The sequence below is a fragment of the Lycorma delicatula genome, chromosome 1 (genome assembly GCF_047948215.1).
Source record: "Lycorma delicatula isolate Av1 chromosome 1, ASM4794821v1, whole genome shotgun sequence".
In the NCBI taxonomy this organism is placed as follows: Eukaryota; Metazoa; Arthropoda; class Insecta; order Hemiptera; family Fulgoridae; genus Lycorma; species Lycorma delicatula.
The window spans coordinates 93861965-93884785 of record NC_134455.1 but is presented as its reverse complement, the minus strand read 5'-3'; positions in this window follow the sequence as shown (position 1 = coordinate 93884785).

Genomic DNA, 22821 nt, shown 5'->3' with positions numbered 1-22821 from the left:
ATATATATATATATATATATATATATATATATGTGTGTGTGTGTGTGTGGTACCATGTCGAAGAAAACAATTATGAACGGATTCTACATCTATTCAATTATTCTACGTTTAAGTTCCGTCTATCTTACAGGGATATAAAGAATTGATAATTTGATCGAAATCTGTCCAAGACCCTGTAAACTTTAGGTTATATGTTTGGTGTCCACCCAATAGCTGTTATTAACCACACTTAATGTAAGTGTGGTTAACTTACTTAGGTTCTTTGAAACCTTTCAAAGAAAGTATTTAGTAATCATAAATGTTTTACTACCGTTCTGCGTTCAACAAAATAGAAACCCAGTAATTGTACACCATGTGATACTGAGATTTAATATGTATTTAAAAATAATTATTACATATTGCTGTACTGTGTATTGCTTAGATGTTTAGATAAATTTAAATTCATTATTCTTTTCCCAAATTTCTAAAAAACAGTGGAATTTAAATGGTCGGGATTACTGTAATGTAGATCTCAGTATCATCGACATGTATTGAACATACGATGGGTTTTAATGTATCTTACAAAATTTTTAATATCTATAGCAATTAACGTTACCCTACCAACACCGTCCGTTTTAACAACATATGCTGTTTTCCACCGTATTTTATATGGAAACTGCCGCCCCTGTACAAGCACGAAATGGCGATTGCAGAGGAAGACTATTATGCAGCTCGGCATATTGCAGTTTACGTCATAACTAACTCTTAACATACCTGTTACCTAAGTTATATCATGTACCTTATCCATTATGAAGAAAATAATAACAAGGTGCTGATTCGTCTCAAAATCATTTTGCACAGTTGCTTCGATAGTGACTAGGTTATCGATGAAAACCTGTCCTGTCTGAATCCACAACTAGAGTTTTCTCAAGATATCACACCAGTCTGCGATACACCAATTCCTCCATCAGCTTGCACTAAACATTTTTCAGAAATATAATGCGGTAGCTGCTGCACCAAAATTTGTATGTATTTAACACAGGAATAACAATAACCTTTCTCCTTGACTTCGGAAAAGTACAGTTTTCAAGGAGTTTTTATAACTTTAATTAAAAATTTAATGCAAAATTTGAAAGACTGGAATAGGTAGTTGAATGTTTATTTTACAGGGACAGTATCACGCGAAAATGTTTATGAGGTGTAGGTAATTTTTTTAATGTAAATAGAAGCTTAAATCACTTGAGAAATTTCAAACCAAAAAGTTACTTTGTTCAATACGAAATTTGTATCTCTTAAAATTTGGACTGTAAGAGCAAGTGAGGAAAATTTGAACAAAATATATCTCAAAATCGTGGCAAGGTCAGCTGAGGATGTGTTTTGGGATGTCGTCCAGCAGTCCTAAGGTAGTCGATGTAGGAACGGACCGCTCATGAACCTCAGTTTTCCTTACACAACAGAAGTAGGGGGTTGTCTGTAGAATGTTCCAACATAAGTTCAAAGATAAACGTGTTTTATCCGGCAATCTAGTTTCGCATTAGAAAATTTTGAGAAATTCTGATATTGGTCTAAAACTGAAATTTCATAGCCTTTAACGTTCTCTCAGCTCTTTCTTGTAGTCACTTCTACAAAGAATGGATGAATGCTTACATTATTAGATGACATTGTGTAGATTTATGCACGAGTATGCACTTAACATTGAATTCGAAATTTCTGCATCCCTTAGTACTCCCTTACGTACGTTAATGTTCTGAATTATTATACGTAGAATATGGGTAAATTTGAGTTGCTGCATCCTTTGTATAATTTGAGGAAAGATAGCAACCAACTCAGGTACGTTTGTAATTACATTTAAAGACGTATATAAAGGGCTACATGATTGTATAATTCAGCCTCGTTAGCTCGGGAGTATGAGGCAATCGGATAGTCGTTTTACATAATCTGTAGACATAAGTAATGTAAAACTATCTATGTGCCATTAAAATAATGCAAAAGCATTAAGAATTAATCATTTTTAAAAACTTTATCATGGTTCCTTTTTCCTTCAGAATTACACAGTTTTGTTTCAGACATGTGAATATCACTGAAAACATAAAGTTAATCTACTGAACAGTTACTAGGATGTGTAGAACGTTTAATTAAGAAATCGATAAAGAATAAATTTAATCTTATGATTAATTTAAAATCGAGAGCAATTTTCATTTAGTGCGAGAAATCTGTCACAAAAATAACATATAGTGTACTTGTATACTATACTGTACAATCTTATTCAAAAGCTACAACTACAGAAATTTTGCGTGTAAGAAGATTTCGATCGGTGGGACCCATTCCAGGAAAGTTTTTGTGTAACTGATTGTAATTAATGTGCAACATGACCACGACCAGAAATTTATGTTAACTTTAAGCCCATTTGCAAACTAGTAACATTAAAAAAAATAGACTATTATTAAAACTAAATAAATGTAACAAAACCAGAAATTTATACTTTACAAGTACTGTAAATTAGTACTCTATGTTTATTTATGTAAAAATTTAAGAATTAAAATAAAAAGATAAACTTTTACGTGCAAGCGTGTAAAAACGCGCGCGAGTGCGCACGTATACACACACACATACAGAGTGTATCAGGGAGTTCTCCAGGGACTTTCATTACCTATTCTACTCGTGAATATAATGGAAAAAATTCGTTTAAACATATGCCCTAAAATGCTTCGTTTGCGAGTACGGTTAGTGTAAGATTTCGCTCAGATTTCAGCTATCCTGGTGAAATCAGGTCGTACAGAAATTTTTAGAACGTTAATTAAGGAGAAGAATTAATGATTTCTTATCATTTTTGAGATAAAAAATCAAATAAAGTAAGTCCTAGAACCGTATCTGCAGTATTTTTTGAGAAATATGGGTTGAAAACCAATAGATTGGGGTAAAAACCCCTGTTTTTTTTTAAGTTTACTTAAGTTATCCATATTACGAACGTGTACAAAAAGTTTTATTTTCTTAAAAGATTTAAATTTATTAATACAAAAAATATATATATTATGTTAACCTATTCACGTACAGAAGTAAATCTTCCTTATGACGTATAAGCATTTTTTCTGAATGTTTTAAATATTTTTTAAGTTATTTTCTTATCCATGTAAAATTATCCGTATCGACTGTAAAACTCATTTCAATTTTTTTTTTTTTTTTGTTAAATTGGGATTTAGTGAATGTACTCTTAATTTTTTAATTTATTTTCGGATTTGAGCCTTCTAGTCGTATTTTTTACTTAAAAATAACATATCCAAAGATGTTAACCGTACCTATAAATCCGATATGGGATATTGAATATTACGAGTAAAGTAATCCTGTTGTAATTTAATTTAAATAAAAAGTTGTGACTATGCATTTTCAAATAGATTATTTTAAAATACAGTTATAATAATAATAATAACAGATTTGCATTGTGTGGCATAATTTGATGTACTTCGATACGTAAATAAATATAGAATTTTTTTTAAATTATGACATACAAACTAAGTACTTTCAGTAAAATAAGACGTTTGTCCTTGTTATTAATAAACACTTAGTCAGACGCTGGAAGCATTTTATTTGATAGATAAGACATAATCTTCAGTCGTTTATTATCTCTAATCTCAGCACACCGTGCCTGATCGTGGAAAAGCTTTAATATTGTTCATCCACCTACTGACAGTTATCCTCTCGAATATTTGGGTACAACAAATTACTGTCTAACCTAAGGTTTATCCACCTACATTTTAACTTAAACCGACATATCCGGACTTAAATTTTCCATAATTTATGTTTTCCCGCACCATTTGAATCTAATGGTAATACAGAAATTATCTTTTTATTTGGATTTGAAAGGATGAATCCTTATTTCACTTTCTATTAAAAAATATTTTAACTGAAAGAGAATCTTACTGCTTTGTACAAATTATGAGTTACAGGTTTTTTACCTCCTTTATATTCATATATGAATACATATGATATATTGATACACATATATGAATATGAATATACCGGGTGATCATTTGAAAAGTTGCCACATTTATTATTCAACAGCTATCCGTCCCATCGTATTTCTGTATGCAGGCATGTATACCATTCTCGGAGGGAACCATTTTAAAATTATTTTCAAAGAGCTGGAACTCACCATCTCCGCTACACCTACCCTAACTCAAAGGTCTTAAATGGCAACGGTAACATTTAATTATATTAATTGACAACCCCGAAAAATAATGAATTTTGGTGAAAAGAAAATTAAAATCGGCCCACCCCTTCGCTCGGTAGGTGCGAAAAAACATTAGGGGACTTTTTTTAAATTTCAGTCCAACAAACTATAAAATTACCTGATATTACTTTTTAAACCATTTGAAATCATAATCTGTGGATTAAAATTGTGAAAATTATTTTTTAAATTACTAACACACAATTTTGCCCTTAAATGTTTTCTAAATTTTCAAGTGTTGATAACTTATTCTTATTAAATGAGACGATGTAGCTTCTGACACTCGTTGGACGCGCTTTGAATGACATGTAATTTGGTACAAATACGATAAAAATGATTACAAACGGCTTTTTTCATACAAGAAACCTTCTTGGTAAATCATGAAATAATGCTAAAAATTCTAAAACAATATAAATAAATAAAATTTTGACTTTTTCAAGCCGGCCATACATTAAGGGTTGATAAATTGTTGATAGTTATTAGTTTTTAATTGAACGCTGGCATAAATAAATTAAATTTTTTTAAAAATATTAGAATATTTAAATCATGAGATCATTCTTTTACTGTTTAGTATATATTTTTTTTTTAATTGGGTTTTATCTTCTAGAGTTTTACTTTATAGACTTTTAATTAATTTAAGAAATAAAAAATGTTAGTTCTTTAGTTAGTCAAAGTTGGGTACTTATTTTAGAGAGATCATACTTGAGTAAATCGATCCTTGGCAGACGTAAGTCAAACTAAAACATTACCTTGTAATTAAAAACGGTGGTTAATATAATTCTAAACTTGTGTAAGTTTTTTCTCTTAAAATTCATAAATTTTTATCTGTTTCTCTTTCTCTTACAATCATACTGAAAATTCAAAACGAGTTTGCTGCACAAGGTATAAAGGATCTTATGCATTTTTTCTGGCATATAGATAAAAAATTTAAAACTAAAAAGTTACAATTAAAAGTTACTGCAAAAGGTGAAAAGAGCCTTATCTAATGACGGACAGTACACAAATCATAGACTTCACAGCCATATAAGGGTGTAAATGACTTTTCACGTATTTATGAAAATCCTTATTTGATCTTATATCTACATGAAATAAAAAATTTTTGTTTTAGGAAGGAAATTGATTAGAATGTTGACATTCTCTTTTCCGTTTCCCAAGACTATTCGAAAATTCATTGATAAACTTATATTTTCCCTGTTCTTTGTATCTGGTGCATTCGATTAGCAGGTGTTAGATGGTAATTGTAGTGTCCCAGTAAACATATGTTGGTCTTTCTTGCCCAGTCAATGCTCAATCAGTCCTGTAGGTTGGTCTAGTGGTGAACTCGTCATGGTAAATCAGTTTATTTTGAATTGGAGAATTCTAAGCTTCAAATCCTAGTAAAGGCAGTTACTTTTAATCGGATTTGAATACTGTATCGTGGATACCGGTGTTCTTTGGCGGATGGGTTTCAATTAATCACACATCTCAGGAATGGTCGATCTGAGGAATGGTCTCTATCTATTTCTGTTTAGCCTCCGGAACCACCGTAAGGTGGTATGAATGAGGATGATATGTATGAATGTAAACAAAGTGTAGTCTTGTACAGAGAGAGAGATTCAATGTCCAGTCAATGCTAGGCTTGTGTATCCAATCCCGAGTCGTGCAAGGAATCATTTTTTTCTTTTTAATATTATTCTACCATTATATTTAAACGAAGAATTCTTTATTGCAATTAATTTTTTTCGTAACTATTTTCCATACCGTACGTATCCCATTTCTTTTTGATGGCGACGTTACAGCATCTTTTGTATCTTTTGTGTGAAATAAGAGATGTCTTCTTCTAGGAGTTTGATAGAGATTCATGTAGGAATGATTTCGGCCACATTTCCTGGATTGCTGCGTGGCTGGGCGTCCATATGAACTTCTGTTTCTCTCTTATCAATAGCTCGGAGAGTGGAGAGTATGGCTGTACAAGGGATTCAGACTTATAGCAATCTGATATGGCATACATAACACTGTTTTAGGGTGAGCGAGTACAGATGACACTTCTTTGTACACCAAAGAGCTCTCAATATCGTAGTGGTTGCCATATGAAATAGCACTCTGTCACGTACACGCTAGTTTCTTCTATAGGGAGGCTTCAATAGTGGAAGTGATTCATTGTAATAAATGCAAACCAGACCCCGCCTTGCCTTAGACCCGTTCGTGTAAAATTCTTGCCAGTCAGCATATTCAGCCATTATTATTTTGAAATGTTTTGTAACATTTTTTGCGGCTGTTTCATTCTTGATATATGCAGTCGTGTCCAGTTGCAAAGTGCTTGTGGAATAACCGTGGTGGATTATCATAGATAAAGGAGGATGTTTTGGTAAATTTAATTAATATTTCTGACGTAGTTTTATGGCTTTGATGCCTGCTGGTCATGAATACGTCTCTTGGCAAGCGTAATGATTCTCTAGAGGATTACTGTTAAATTTATCGTAATTCATATGTTTTGGAAGAAGAAGAAACTTGAATTGCACATTGTAATAATAATAATATTATTATTCTTAAATAATTTCCAATATCACTAGGTAACTTATAGCGGTACAATTTTGGATAAAATAATTTAGTGTGCCGTTAAAGTATTAATTAAAATTTATAATTTGTCAGTTATAGTTATTAATTTTTCGTGTACAGTAACGTAGGTGTACAAGATATATACTTCATTTTCTCTTTTGTCACTACTATCCTTACTTTAAATATGTATTATTTATTTTATTATTATAATTTTATCGAATCGTCGCTTGGTGAGTATAACCTCATAGGTGTCGTATGTTGCATTTGTTTTGTTTTTTTTCAGCAGAGCATGTGACTAGAGATTTAAGGGAAAGTTGTGAAGAAAAACGAATAACGGTACCCCATAAAAAAAATGTTTAGAAGTTTTTAAAATAGGAGTTTTTTACAACAAAAAAAAATCAATCGATATTTGTTAAAACGTGTCTTCGTTAAAGACACGTTACAAAATATAACAGCCAGTACAAAAATAATTGTAATTGCAAAAATTATAAGATATGCTGTTCGAATAGAGAAGATCAAAGAAACTACCAAGAACAGTTCTTAGTTATTAGCTCAGAGATCTGAAAAGTGTTATGAGCTGTCCGGTTAATATCACTGATGTAGACAAATTTCTCATCCTTGCAATACATAAATTTAATGATAATCATACATATTTCTAAGTGTGATCTGTATCGGGCAACGAATTTCTCTGAATTATAATAGATTATATCACGGAAAATAATAATTTTAAAAGGATTGTTTTGATATCAGGTGGGTGCATCTATCAAAAGAGGAATAAAACCTTGATTGATATCATAAGTGATCTTTCTTCAGTGGTATCTTAAGTCTGTCACAATTGAATAATTAATTGTTTACACAGTAAGTATACGCAAAAATTGAAGCAGACAGTGTCCACAATACTTTAGAATATTTTTTCAAACTGCCAATCAATAAATCACGATTACATTGCGCGAATGAATATGTCGAGAAGCAATTATTAGTACACTGTACATGTAGTTAATCTTACTTTATAAAGATATATGATGAACAAAAATCAAACTTTTTATCGATCAAAACAGAAAGAAAATTAGGTGAATTATCTGTTCGTGACGTGTGCTGACTAAAATACATTCCAGATGCTGAGGTACATTAGAAAACTAATTTCAAAGATGAGTGGAATATTCCACTCCGAAGAAGACCTAACATTATGATGTTATAAAATATTAACTACTTGAGTCTACCAACCATCAATAAATCTAAATACAAGGACTCTACTAAAAAAGAAAAGGATTTCCATTCATTTTACGACATTTCGGAGTCTAATGAAACACATAAGATGGTAGGTAGTACGAAATAAAATAAGCATATTGATTTTAATAATTTTTAATTACTTTATCAGTAATAGTAGAATATTTTTAAAAAAATGCTTTGAATTTCTTGTTGAGATAATTTTTTTTAATTCTTGTTTTTTCAATATTTATTGTATGTTTCTTATTTATTTTAAATAAATTTAAAAAAAATTATTTGTATTCAGATATCAATCATAGTATCTTAATACTCATACCACCTTTACATGGCATTTAGAACACAACTAAAACCTTCTGATAAGAAAAAAGTTAATTTATGGGTTTATTTATTTTAAGGAGTTCATAACAGTCAAAAACATATTTTAAAATGTTTATAGTTCCATAAAACCACGCTTAAAAATATCTAAATTGTACAATATTAAAGTTATAAACATTATTTATTGTTTTTTCTTCTTCTGTAAAATTTTATTTTTAATATATAGGTTATTTGTAACACATAAGATCTCACCAACCAAGTGATGATATATAAAAAGTATTTCCTTCGAAAATCATTTGAATTGTTAATCTCTTACCTGCGCGTTTTTTCTCGTAGTAAGTTCAAAAATACAAGAAAGACATCACTTGTCTTCCAAGAAAGACATCACTTGGTCTTTCTTTATTTCAAAATTTATTAGTAAGTAACTTAAAATCGTTTTCAATTTTGTCGAGATGAAATTGACCTTTAGAAATTCTATTACAAAAAAGAACTCGAAATTTTTCCACACCTGTTTCCTCTTCTATAAAAATGCTATGCGAATATAGTAATGTAGGAATTTCTTATGAATAAAAATCGATCAGCCTTTCTACCCTATTTTTAAAAAGATTTCTTATATAAAAATACATTATATTACGCGTAAGAAGTCGCGATTGGAATTAATAAGAGTAATAGTTAATAAGATTATATTTAATTAAGAATATAATATTTTTAAATTCTCATCTCCGAATGTATATTAAAAAAAAAATAAATAGATAAAAGATAATAATAAAAATGTTATCTAATTAATCGCATTTTGAATACGTTATTATTTTGTTAATTATGAGTGTTTTAACATCGAAATAATCAGCCACTTCATCATTGTTTGATAAAAACAATCTACTAATTAAATTAAAAACATTACTCTCCTACCTCAAATTCAATATAATCTAGTGAAAAAATGTTGTAATAATAACAATATCGATTAAAGTTTTTAATCGTATTAACGATTTCAAACTATTTATTTTTTTAAATTAAAAAATATCAATTGTAAGAATTGTCATAATTACAAGTGTGCATATGTATACAGGAGAATTGTCATAATTACAAATGTACATATGTATGCAGGATATATATCGCTGGATAGGTCGTAGAGGAGCTTTAGAAAGGCCTGCTAGGACCCAAGAACTGTCTCCTGTTTATATTTTTTGGAAACAGTGTTTACAAAGCAAAACCTGCTGACATTTATGAATCTGTTCATGTACACCAGACATGATACAAGTTACGAACGGATATTAGTTGAGGTGCCACACTGCCAACCCATAGATGGCAGCGTTTTGAACATTTATTGTAGAATAGTATGCTTTCAAAATTTATTTGAAAACATTTATCGATCGAAAACATTTATTTAAAATTTTAAAGTAAATAATGTAATATTTAAATTAAATAATATAGTTGATATTTTGTGGGGCTGAGGGGTATCTTCGGAAAGACTGTCAAACTGAGGCTAAATGCTCCTTATGTAAAGTTTGAGGGCATTCACTTGGAGGTCCTACAGCCAGTAGGACCAGTAGCAAGAAATGAGACCTTTGCTTTCCTCTGGGAAACGCCTTTGCTTTTGGGAATGACCTACGGTTGAAACAACCTCGTCCAGGAGGGGTGGGATGCTCAGGTGTCCTACTTTTGATGATTGGTCGGGGACTCCCTTTGGAACTTCATGACGGGGTGTAAAGTAAGACCGTAGTCCCGGTGGGGATCCTTCTGGAGTTCCCCATTAGCGGCGTGGCGTCAAGACCGGAAAATGTATTTGATATTACCGTATAATTTGTTCTTGTGTTGTTAATTATTAGTTATTGTTTATTATTATCAATATTATAACACTGTTTAAAGTTCGTTATTGTACGCATTATGAATGTAAAATGCAATAGAATTGTTGTTGGAGCGTGATTTCTTCGTTTTATTGTTAACAGGATTTTGCCGTCATAGCAAATTTGAATGCTTATAAATCGATAACGAAGGCATTAACAGAAAATAGAGTTCACCATTGTTTTTCTCGTAAAATTTTAAATCGAAATCATGAGTCATATATAGCACTTCCTTTTTAAAAAATTAAGTTTGATTCAGTATGGTGAATCCAAGATGGCGGAAAAAAATAAAAATCCCTACATAACGCAGAATTTTTTAAAATATATATAGAATCCCATTTCTTTCTGCGTCCAAATACCTTTTAGATACGCTGTATAAAGATATTTCCATACTTAAATATCACTCTGTATATATGCCTGCTTATATATATTTTTAATGCTTTTTTTGTGCACATCTATAAGTACGTATACAAAAATTACTTGATTTGTATTAGAACTTGGTGTTAATTAACATTAAGGAAAAAATATGGGACAGTTTTTCAGTTTTTCATTTTTTTTTTAAATTGCAGCTATTTCAATCAGAAATAGTTACAAAAAATATGTTTTTGTTTTTATAAGCAGATTAAGAAAATGTGTTATTAGTACCTAAAAATAGCCATTATTAAGATAGGGATCAATTATTCGTCTCATCACGTTCTCTTTATATTCGTTAAAAGTATATTTCGGATGAGATACATCATAAAACCCTACTGTTGAGTTGGTGTCGGCTGATTTTTGAGTAATAATGGGATAGAAACTAGCAAACTTTTAATTCCTGTTTGTCTTTTATATATAATAGAATAGAAAGGGTAAGGTTGTGAAACAATCTTTTTTATTTATATAAGAATACCCGAGGTACTGATTTATACCGAAAAGATATATCGTTTAAGTAAAAGTATTTCCATTCTTTTTTTTTTTTGGTGACAGAAAAGCCGCTTTGCACCATGATTTTTGTATCTTTAAGCATCTTAACTTTTCTGAAAATGCTCTCGATATCCTAGTCGTCAGGAAGATGGGCTGTTATAGGTTTATTATTTCCACGAGTACTAAGTACATAGACCCAATTAATCCAAATGTTTTCAACACGAGATTTTATAACTACCTCTTTTATATTCTCATGGCAAAAGTGTGGTCATGTTATTTGTATGTAAATTTTTGCTCATTAATTTTGTTTCTTTTTTTTTTATTTTGCTTTTTGATGATTTCCTATGTTATAATTATTACGTTGCAATCTTTTCTATTAGTGAAAAATAAACAAACTTCCACTGCACGAGATGAGGATGATATGTATGACGTGTAAATGAGGTGTAGCCATTTACAGACACAGACCGACCGTTCCTTAGACGTATGGTTAATTGAACCCCAACCACCAAAGTACACCGGTATTCGCTGTCTAGCATTCAAATCCATATGAAAGTAACCAACTTTTACTAAGATTTTAACCTCAGATCACTCGACTTTGAAAATCAGCTTTTAAGCAACTGATTTGTGACGACGAGTTGATCAGTACAACAGCCCGGTGGGCTACTATTATTATTACGAATATAAATACATATTTACGTAATACATACTTACATATTTTATATTGGGGGTAAGATGATAAACATTCAATCTATATAATTTAAAATTGATTTTTCAAAAAATGTATTTTTTAAAATAAAAATAAAATATGTAAAAAAAACATACTGATGAAGCAGAAACTTCTGATAAACCATTGAAAGTACTGCGGAGGAAAAAACTAAAGAGGTAAGTGGAAAATCTCAATCTCATGAATAAATTTAAATTTCAGAATATGGAGAATATTATTACTACAGATTTTAAATATTTTCTTAAATTTAGTGGTAAATTTCTTCATTTTCATTTTTATTTATTTATTAAAAACTGAAATTATTTTAATATTTACTTAAATCTTTGCAAACTATTTATTTTGCTTATGGATTCTCTTTACAATTCCTAAAATATTAATCCGTTATGGAATATCAAACTCCAAAATTGTTCGTCTTTGATATTTTTTAAACCTTTATTATAAAATTTCATCGGTGTTTTTCTTAGGACACCTTCTATACAGTTTATCATACTGAAGATTTTCGTATGAAAATAGTTATATATTATAACTTTTCTTATTGGTTGTTCACCAGTTTAAAAAAAAAAAAAAATATATATATATATTATTTGAAATATTTCCGATTTGATTGCTATTGACAATAAAATTTTTGGTATTAAAAAAGAAAAGAAATTGTGTATGTAATCTCAATCTTTAAAATACTTTATAATGTAACGTTCACATGAGTATATATTTTACAAACGCATACACTTTTACAAACTTTTACAAACACTTTTTACAAACGCATATCTCTTTTTACATGATGAGTTTTAAAACTGTTTTTCAGATGTATTGCATAATAATAAAATAACTATAATGTAAAATTTCTCCGATGTCATCAGCAGCAGAGGAAGTACATTTTAGTAAATATTAGAATATATTTACATACATTTATTTATTTCAGCTGTATTATCTTACGATGTTCTTCCCCCCATGTAAAATGTTAACGATATCTTCTTCATGATAGGCTGCAAAATTCTGAATATTTAAAAAATATTATAATTAGAAAGCTCATTAAGTAATTATGTTTTTTTTCTAATATCATACTAAATAAAAAAGGAAAACATTTAAGTTGTACTTAAAAATGACCATGTCATTTTTTTTAATAAATTACACCTTGTAACAAGTTGTTCATAACCGTTGCAGCACTACTCAGTCACAGAGTTCTTTTAAAATACAGAAATTTTAGTTTGTGATATTTATATTTATTTAATCTAGCAGGAGGTTAAATATTTTTTCTTAATATATTATGTATATCACATAACCTTCCATTCATGTTATGAAAAAGAGTTTTGAAAGAGAGATAGAAAAACACTTTTACTGTTACTTATGTAAACATTAAATGTCATTAGCAAATATTTACAGTTTATAATTAATTTTATTTACAGCATACATTTCAAAAACTAGTTGCTATAATTAATTGCTTCATTACTGATTATAAATCTAAAGACTGTTATTATTGAATGCTGTATTTTGAAAATTTATTTATTTTATATTTGTCTTCAAAATTGTTATTAAAGATTTACATAATTTGAAGTTTTGCATAATTGCTTTTGTTTTTCAGATGACAGTAACCTACATGATTTTTCATCTTTAGAAACAAAACATCGAGATTTCTGGTTTTGAAATAAGTTTTAATTTTGGAGTAATGTATATTATTTTAAGTACAAACCACTAATAAAGCATAGAAGGGAAAACTACCTGAATATAATTAATAATACTAAACGCAAGAACTTAAAAATTAGGCTTAAATATGAATTATAAAAATAACCATGGTATTAATTGTGAAACATAATATTTTGTTTTTAAATGTTATTTATTAATTAGTTTCCTTTAATTAGTTATTACAAAGGTATTCCTATCTAAAAACTTCAGTTTTATAATAACTAAAGTATTAAACAATTTGTAAAATTTCAATTAGTATTACATACGTTTAAAAGAATACGAATGGTTTTATTAAGACATAAAATACATAGTCCAGTTTAGTAGGTAATATCTTACTATTTTTTTATGTACATATTATTTCATTACATTAGAATTGTATAAATTTTCAAGAGAAAACCAAAAAATTACACAAAGCGTTAACAACCCTATTACCATTACAATTATTTATTTTCTTATTTATCTTTTTCGTACACATTTTTTAAAATTTTTTTACACGTTTTCGTCTTGTATTTCTTCTCAAGGAAAGTTCCTTAAGTGTTGCCCCTATTGTATCGTTGTTTGCGAAAACGTTTTTTACTATTTATGTTGATAAATTTTTTTTGGCAATTAAAGAATATTATACAGACCTTTTAGTGCATTTACGATCACTTTTTCTTTTCTAATAATAACCTCTTCTGTATAACGCTATAAAATTTTAAAAAAATTATTCCTCAGTTCTGCGCAAGAGGACCGATTTTTAGTTAACTTAATTTGGTTTTAATATTTTAATTTTTGTTTTAATTTGGTTTTTTTCGGTATCTATTGATACTGCACATAAAGAAATTTCAACGTTCCAACTTGCAGCATTGTAACGAACCACGCTTCTAACTTGCCCCATTCAGACTACTAGACGGGGTTCCAATCGTTTTTCAGCCTTAAATTGAGCGTAACTCAAGAACGACCCAACCAATCTTCATAAAATTTTCACGTGCACAACTTCAGATACACTACTACAACATGTTTAAATTTCAATGAAATTGATCAAGCAGTTTTGAAAGTTCTCATAAAATTTTTTATGTAGGCTTATAAATACATATTTAGAGTCCTGTTTACTCGTATATAGGTCCTGTATATATATATATATATATATATATATATATATATATATATATATAAATAAACACGTGCGCGCACACACACATACACACGTATTTGTGCGTGTATATATATATGTTTGTGTGTGTGTATGTGTTTGTGTGTTTTGTCCTAAAAGACATGTCTGTAAATTTGAATATAAATTAACAATGATTTAGTTTCTTTTCTTTCTTTAAAAATGTTTTTGATTAAAGGCATGAGTTTTATAAAATACAGCTTCAGAACATTATACGTATATACTTTTTCTACACATACAAGGAAATATATTTCCTTATATGCTTGGCATTTTCGTACTCCTCACACCTCAAAACAAAGACATTTCATTTTCAACCCCCTCCAGCCATGCGACCGTAAGCAAAACCAGTCGGTAAAAATAAGGAATTAAAAGTACACTTGAAGTTAGTTGTTTGAACCTTAAGTTTTTCGGTTTGTGAACTGCTATAAATTGTTTATTACACAATTTTTTTTGTGTGTGTGTGTATGTATATGTATGTATGCGCGCAATGTTAATTTAAATCTTATATTGAAAGACAACAATAATTTTTTGCCCTAAAAGAAACATGTAGCTAAACTTGAATATAAATTATTTAGTGTTTTTAGTTTCTTTTCTTTCTTTAAAATTGTTTTCGATTAGAGGCATGCGTTATACAAAATACAACTTCAGAACATTATGGGAACTATTCCAGGAGGAATAACTTAAAAAAGAAGTCGATGTTGTAATTTAACGTATAAGCCCGTACTTTTCCCATGACTAAATCCTGTTTATTTCATTGTATAAATTTATTTCTAATTATGCCACTTTTAACCACATTATTTGTTTTAATTGTTTATTTTAGTAAGTAATATTTAAATAACTAAAATAATAACCTGGTGTTGGATTCACTGTACTTTATCCAACTGCAGTATGCTATCTTTTCTTGTGTACTTTATTTTACCGATAAAAGAAATTTTAACCAGTTAAAATGAAAAATCTATGTCGCATGTACTGATTCATGTCCTTATTCCTTCTTTGGCTTTCAGTTACAGATAGACAAATAGCAGGTGTGTCTATATTAATAATTGAAGTCATTCAACTTACAAATTTTTCTTATATATGATAGAAAAATTTTAATAAAATAATTAGCAATAGGTTTATCTGCACTAATTAAAGTAATCCAGAATTCTTAGCTCAGAATTATGAAAAATACTTGTAAAGCAATAATAATTAAAACATTTTTTCCTCTTTTATTGTATTAAGTTCTAAAATTTTATCAACAACAAAGAAATATAAAAATAAATCATGTTATAAGATCATTTATCAATCAATTAACCACTTTGTTCACCTCCATGTGGGAGTATATCGTTTCAGCCCTTCACCCAAAAGGTCCCGGTTCGAATCCCGGTCAGATATACCATTTTTTATTGGCTAAAAATTTTCCTTCCATATTTCCAAGCATAAGTTCCATCTGGACTAAATTATTCATCGATTAAAAATAATTCATGTAGGAGAATTTCATCCAACTTGCATGCTGTATCATAATAAGAAAAACAAGTTATCATGATAAAACATAAGTTTCACGTATTAATATTAGAGTGACGCCTTAGCAACATTCCAAGAATTCCTAGTAAATCATGTTTTTGTGTTACAAGGTTTCTGCTGAAGTTTAATTTGCCTTTGAACGGCCAGTAAAAGTTTTTAATTGTTGTTTTTAACAACTTTCTATCATTGTATTTCATTCTACTGACAATTTAAATTGGAATATATTTTATGTACGTGGGAATTTTTTTTGAAAAACTTGCCATCATTTAATTACAAAGTCTTTGCTTCATTTTATATTTGACTTTCATTAATTCAGATTAGCTTTAGTCCGTAAATTATATAGGATTGTAAATTGGTTTCTTTGGGAAGATGATTAAAGTAAATATAACCAGTCTATTCTATAATTTAACAATTCTGATTTATTTATAATCAGCTTCACAATACTAATACGTCATAGAAAGTCCATCTCCAAGTTAAAGAATAACAAATTCCATCAGTTTTTGGAAGAAATTGATTAATAAAAAACGAATTTGATTAATTTTAAAGGAATTTTTTTTTTACTTGTATATATGTTTTATTATATTTAATTTATCTATTAATTTAGTTTTATTGATTTGTTTTTTGTTTTCTTTTTTACCTACATACTATGTGGTTTGTTTTTCTGCTATTCAATTTTCATGCCGGCTTATCTTTCAAACATTTTCGTTAGTGGGTGACAGTTTAAATATCTACGTTATTCACGTTTGACTTATTGTTAATTTCCAAGCTATTCGTTATAGTACACTATACCTAAGTGAATTAGTTTTGTTTTAATAATAATAATATATTGTTTTGTTGACAAAATTTAGAAGAATGTATTTTTTAATGTAAAATATATCATTTTGAAACCGTTTCGTATCTTATCTCTGCTGTCTCTAAGACGATAATAATTTGCCTTTGAAGATATTTTCAGTAATGTTTGATGGTTGTTCCACATTTTTTAACTAAGCTTGGAATACTGATCAACGTTGTTGGATTGTTCTTTAATTAAAGCGTAAACAGGATTTTAAGCTGATGTCATTGTAACTATATCGTGTGGCCAGTAATTTTTTCAAAGCTTCAGGGATATCTATCAGAAGTGTAAATTTTGGATAATAATGAATTAAAAATTCGATTTTTAGAGGACTGCTGTTTCTTTAGGGTTAAGTCGAAACTGAGGATTTTCCTAGGAAAGGTTAAAAATCGTTCCGATTAGGATTGTAGAATATATTATTAGATGGATGGTTGGAATTTCATTAGTACATATATCTACCCTCTACGTTTGATTTAATGCAAAAAAACACTTAAATTTACCGTTTTTTTAAGGTGGCACTGAAATTGTATCCATTTTCTCTAGTTGATGAATAAATTTGTTCGGAAATTTAAATAAAAAACTGGGGATCTTGTTTAATGACATGCGGAAGTCTGTAAGATAAAAGCTTTTCAAATATTTTTCAGAAACAGAAGTACATTTTACTAGGCTTATAAATAATTTTAAAAATAGAAAAATTTTAAAAATAGAAATAGAAAAATAGAAAAACTGATAGAGCTTTTGGTCGTTTTCATAATGATATTAAACAAGTCAACTTTAACACAGTTTATCTCAGTAGATCACTGAGTACCTGTTTAGTAATGAGGTCAAATCCCGACGAATCCCAAGGGACAAGGAAATTATTTGTCTCTAAGCTTCTCTACATGTACGGTAAAATGATTTAGAGACTGTTAAAGCGAACCATATTATGTGGTCAAGGTCAATTAAACCATTATTTTATTTAAATATCATGTGATAATCACCATCATCAAATATTAAAAGAAATTTAAACAAAACCACATTAATTAATGTTTGCTCTTTGCCCTAATGATATCGTTCTCTCTGAAATGGTGTAATACTGATTTGTTATAATCATGTGTAAGGGTATGATTGATATATTATGCTAAATTTAGCGATCGCTGTAATATACTGTATAATTATTATTTTAATTAAATTTTCAGTTAAATAAACAAGATTCCCTTTTCTAGAAACTCAAAATTTTTACTAACTTTATGAAATAATTTTCATATTTCATTTAAAAGAAAGATTTCGTTGTGTAGATATAAAATTAGTTTAATGCCGATTCTTACCACCTTATTTTACTATTAAAAAATATTTTCTAAAGCCAAAATATTAGTCTTAACTAAAAGAAAAATAATTGCATATTTAAGAAACGTTCTTAAATAGGATTTAATTAATACATATATTCCGTATATGTAATATGTACGTATTTCCTATATATATATATATACTTACGAGTACATATAATTAAATAAGAAGAAAAAATGCACTTAATATTCCATAAGAACATGTGTACATACATGCATAAGTATAAAACCATGTACATGTGTAAGGGGGTATGAAAACGCACAACTGAGAGAGTAAATATAGTTAGGTATTAGCAAGAAACAATGTTAAAAAACTTAACTCATAAATTTCAATATTTTCATAGTTAAACATAATCGTTACATTTTAAAATTAGAATAAATGAGAATTTATTTGTGAAAGTGGATTTTCATAAACAAAGCATATTCAGTAGTGTATATGAATATATTATTTAGAATTTACGTAATTTTTAACGTAGAATCTTGTTAAATTAATTTTTACGTTCACAATAATTTTTTGCAGCATTTCAAATAACTTTACTACATCATATATAATTTTTAATGTAACGTAAGTGTTAATTAATTAACAATTAATAGATATACTAGTCATCTTATTTAACATTTATTCTTTATTCGAATTAATAAAAATATTTTTAAACAAAGAAAAAACTATCCCAGTCACTCTCCCAGATTATATGAATATATTTATTTGTTTTATATATATACATATATTTGTTTAATTATATGAATATATAATATTTGGTTTAATATATTTAAAACATGAATAACGTTATTTAATTTTCATCTTAAATTAATGACCCCCAACCGCGGGAAAATACCTTCTAATTAAATTAAATAGATCGTATAAACGTCGAATTAAGAAAATAAGTTTAATCTGTAATAAAATGAAAATTTATAAGTTATTATAGTTAAAATTCTTAACGTACCAGATGGCAGGTTTATAATTATAAAATGATTTATAAAATCCATTAAAATAAAAATCTTGTTTTAATAGGTAATTATGATAATATCGAAAGCGTACCAATAATAAAAAATATAATTGTAAGATTTTCTTACTTATTATAATAAATGCACATATTACGATTATAAAATAATTACATCTTGGATAACGATTAGATTTAATAATAAATAATCATTTGTATTTTGTGGATTGGATGAAATCATATGAATTTTGTATTTCTGAAAAAAAATTAAAATATAAAGTTTATAATTTTCTTTGTAACTATTTCATATATATATACATACTAGCGTTCTCCGCCGTTGCGGCTCTGCTCGCGTTATCAATGCGGCTTCCCACCAATATCCTTTTTACAATAAACTTATTTATTTATAAATAAAAATTATTTTATTATGAATATTGTCTTTAGATTTCCTATTAAATCCCCGTCATTTAATAAATATTTTGGCAATTTTTTTTTTTGTGGTGCTGGAATGAATAAGCTATTGTAATGAACTTACTCTAGAGCAAGCCACATAAAATTGCCCGTGAAAGAAACAGAACTGTCTTAAGTCAATGCATGCCAACTTCAACTATTGTCTTTGAGACTTATTAATCGTAATTTCCCGTCGCGGCTTCGCCCGCGCTATAGGTTACTTACGTTTTCCGTCTCGGTCAAGGGATATTTAGCCGGTCCATCGCTCCCTTCGCTCACGCTTCCCGTCTAGCCAGAGGGCTCTATCCCTTGAACCACGCTGTGTTCAATAAACTCAAGCTTTTGAGAATAATAATGAAAAATAAAAATTAAAGCCTGTTAAATTTATAAAAACTATCAGTGTATTGTAATTTCTTCAGAGCAGCAGTTTGGTTACAATAGGAACCAAATCTTTGAGTGATCTAAGAATGGGGATTTCAAAACAGTCGGGTTTCAAAACAGTCAACTTTTATCTTAAAAATATTACTTATAACTGGTTACCCGTATTACGTACGGGTAAAAAAAGCGTGGCACACCACTAAGAGGTGACCGTACGTAGTTTCTCATTTTTTTATTATTAATTACATATACATTATATTTTCTAGTCGTAACCGGAAGTAAGTGCATCGGGCGCGTCTTACATAAAGTAGCAGTGACTGTGTTGATTAAGCCCCAACACAGTACATCGTAGCACTCCTTATAAAATCGAAATTCAGAAAATTAGCGAATTAGTTTAGATATTTATCTGAAGAGTATTATCAAGTCCCACTCTAGTGAATACCTCGTTTAGTGTAGTCGTAAATGGGGAAAATTTACTATCATTGTTCAAATTTGTATTTCCTTTCTTTACCCCCTTTCAAATTCGAATTCTGAAAAATCTATAAATTATTTTTAGATGTTTACATGAAAATTACGAAAACCAAAAATCAAGTTGATATCTTTATTTTTTACAGAGAAATTAAAAAAAAAGTAGCCAGGTTTCAAAAAAATGTCAAAAGTTTAATTTAACCCTTTAAACTTGAAATTGCAAAAAAAAATCTTTCTTAATGTGCACTTACACAGTAAGAGCGTATGTACAAATTTTTATAAATTTATTTTTAGTAGTTTTTGCTGGGCGTTGGTCAGTCAGTTGCTTTATCGGTACGGTATAGTTATACCGTAGTTACTAAGCAGTTGCTTAGTAATATTATTATTAATCCCTAACTTTCAATCAGACAATTAAAAAAGTCCGAATATCTGTTTATTTGAAAGATTCTTTTTTTGTGTAGTTATTAATTAGGAAGAGATTAATAGTAAATAAAACATGGCAAGATATTTTACTTATATTTATCATTAATTTTTCTTAATAAAATAGAAATTAAGTATTTTTAAAAACTTTTTTTCTTAAAATTATTATCAGTTTTTGAAAACTTGGATTTTAGAAAATAATTATCTATAACAATATATTATAAAACTGCTTGAGATTTATAATAAAAGATTTTCTATTTACCTGTCAAAATTACGCATGTTCTTAGTAGATGATGAACGAACAACGCGATTTTACCGAAAGAATGTTTCACAAAATCAGAAAATCAGACGTCCACATGGGGCGTCCCGACAATACTGCACCGCGCGCAATGCACACAAACACACAAACTTACACTCACAGCAAACGCATGTACAGCATCCCAACACCGGCTACTCTACGCACATGCGCCGACATGCGCCAACTTCTCCGCAGGCCACTTAGCGTAAACAAAAAGGATGTTACTCCTACTATGCCCTATCTCATATTTTATTATCTTTATATATATATATATATATATATATATATAATGAATTCATAATTGTACATTTGTGTTGGTGTATACACAGGATTGTATTTTTAAACTATAAACTGAACGACTATTATTCATACTCGACATAAATGTCGTTATATAACCAAATAAAGTAGTTTTTAATCCTACTTCACATTTTCGTCACCTACAATAACAACAAAAAATTATCCATGAAAAATCTGTTGGAATTAATTAAAAAACTGTTTTATTTTTTATGTTAAATTTTTTTATAATTTTTTTTATGCATTCTTTAATTTGTATCCTTAAGTCTCAAGATAAATGTCTTTAGAAAAAATGTATATTTTAAATGCTCCTATTATATATTTAAAAGTTTTTTTAAACCTTGCCAAATTAAATTAGAAATTTTACTAAACGTAGGCCGCTGTTTTACAGTTTTTAATGGAAATTTGACGTATGTAAAATTTAATATGCTCGTCTTTCAAATTATATTTTACGATAATTCTGACAAAAATTAAAGAGTGAGTAATTATACAATAAAAGTGAGGTTAATTTATATATATATATATATATATATATATATATTATTAATTGGTATATAACTATTTATGATGTATCAAGTATATCAGTAGATATGATTTATAAATTAAATTAAAATTAAAAGACTATTTTAACCTCTAGTAAGATAGAAAAAAAATATGTATCTTCTAAATTATCTGCTTAAATTTGTTTAGACTCCCCCTTACATATATATCTTATTACAAATTCATCTTAAAAAAAATCCCTTTCGTAGATTTCGCCGATGTTAAGTAGGGAATAAAAAATATTTTCACCTTAAAGTTAAAAAAACCTCAAATTACTCAATACGATAATGGTTGCATGTGAAAAAAGTTTCACACGTTTAGCATGCGACAAGCCCCATCTTCTTACAACACCAGCAACATTTTAGTCACCCTTGCCGTAAGGGTTAGTCATATCAAAAATTATTTCAGACAAATGTTTCAGTTAATGTTTAGAGGACTAACGAAAACTTGATACTAATTTGATACTTGAAAGTAACTTGATACTGTGCCTATTAAGGGGGGTATGATTCTTTTTTGTTTTCGAAACCTCATTTTTTCCGCCACCTGGACGAGTGGTTGGTGATATCAAAAAACTTTACTTAGATAAGTTTTAGACCCTCCAAAGAATAGTAAAAACTTTAAACTAATTCGATATTTTACTTAATAAGAAAGTTATAGCAATATTTTATTTTTTCGAAAAAGCCCTCTCATTTCCACCTCCATAGTCCGATTTTGCCCATTAACGAACTCGACCGAGATTTTGGATCATTATATTTTATATATCAATTTGAAAGTGATAGGCGGAAAATTA